This window comes from Mytilus trossulus, chromosome 14, assembly GCF_036588685.1.
Source record: "Mytilus trossulus isolate FHL-02 chromosome 14, PNRI_Mtr1.1.1.hap1, whole genome shotgun sequence".
Classification (NCBI taxonomy): domain Eukaryota; kingdom Metazoa; phylum Mollusca; class Bivalvia; order Mytilida; family Mytilidae; genus Mytilus; species Mytilus trossulus.
The window spans coordinates 38323360-38325145 of record NC_086386.1 but is presented as its reverse complement, the minus strand read 5'-3'; positions in this window follow the sequence as shown (position 1 = coordinate 38325145).

Below are 1786 nucleotides of genomic sequence, written 5' to 3'. Positions count from 1 at the left end.
CATTAGAAAAGATTCACTGTGTTCAATTCTTTCTTTTTTTCATTAGTTTTCTTTTATGAAGATCTGGAATATTCATAAAGATTATGAATATTTTTTCTTCTTTTTTTGTTTTCTAAGCTACAGTTTTTACATAATTACAGTGTTCAAAGGTAACAGTTTCTGTATCTTAATACGTTACAACTTTATTGAAATGCATCTATTACTAGTCTCCTCATTTAGAAAGAGGGTTATTTGCAGTATTGTTCTCTCAGAGTGAGTCGTAAGAATAAAAAAAATTAAAAATCACAAAAATTCGATCTTAGCACACGTTACATTGAAAACAGTAACCGCTTTTATATCGTAAATAAGAATCTTATTGGTCTTTACGTAGTTATTACTGAAAATATTTCAAAACGGTCCATGCCAGAAAAAAGCATAGAATACATGCTAGCAAATAAGCATTGTATACATGCTAGAAAATAAGCATCGTATACATGCCAGAAAATAAGCATCGTAATAATGGTTACCAAAAAGAAAATTTGAGGCATGCAAATGCCAGAAAATAAGCATCATATACATGCCAGAAAATAAACATCGTATACATGTCAGATAATAAACATCATATACATGTCAGGTAATAAGAATCGTATACATGCCAGAAAATAAGCATCGTAATAATGGTTACCAAAAAGAAAATTTGAGGCATGCAAATGACAAAAAATAAGCATCGTATACATGCCAGAAAATAAACATCGTATACATGTCAGATAATAAACATCATATACATGTCAGGAAATAAGAATCGTATACATGCCAGTAAATAAGCATCGTAATAATGGTTACCAAAAAGAAAATTTGAGGCATGCAAATGACAAAAAATAAGCATCGTATACATGCCAGAAAATAAACATCGTATACATGCCAGAAAATAAGCATCGTAGTAATGGTTACCAAAACGACAATTTGAGTCACGCAAAGCCTACATCCTGTCGTAGATTCCAAAACTGTGTAGTTATATTTTGTAATGGTCTGCAGAACTGCACAAAGTATAATTATATACCTTTGGATAAAGGGAGCTTAAAATGTACATAATTAACAGGTAGAAAACAAATAGTGTATTCTACTAAAGGGGTTTCAAAAACCTTAAAGTAGAGGAAATTACATGAAAGAATGATACTGCATACTTCATAAAACTTATAAGCGGACAAGCAAGGCAGTATGTCTGCAAATACTGATCACTATATAGATAAACATTGGGGTTACATGTGATAACCGTACTAAAAGAGATAGAAAGTTTGGATGTCAATAATTTTTATGAAGTGCTTTAGCCTCTATTTTTCACTGGATTTCCGCTTGTAAGTATCTGAAGCAGATATTTTAATCTGCATTGAAAATCTATAGTTGATTGCGATCAAACAGCGTCGTTTTATTCGTTTTGAAAGCAGTCCTGCAAAGGCTTTTTATATCAACTATTGTGATTTTATAATTGTCACCGTCTTCTCAATTAAATATATTTTTGTGAATATAAAACGACTATAATTATGATGGTGTCACAAAGCTTAAGAATATGTTGTCCTTATAATCTACTATAGAATAAGTTATTGAACACATTAATTGCAGTCTCTTAAGAATCAAAATAAATGAATTCCTAATAATATAAGATAATTTGACTAAATCAACACATCATAGTTATATTGGTGACTGCTTATGCTGATATAAAATGTTCTCGGATAATAAAAAAACTTTTTTTCCCATTTGAATTAAAAATGAGTTTAAAATTGTTTCACATCATTATAATAAACTTAAA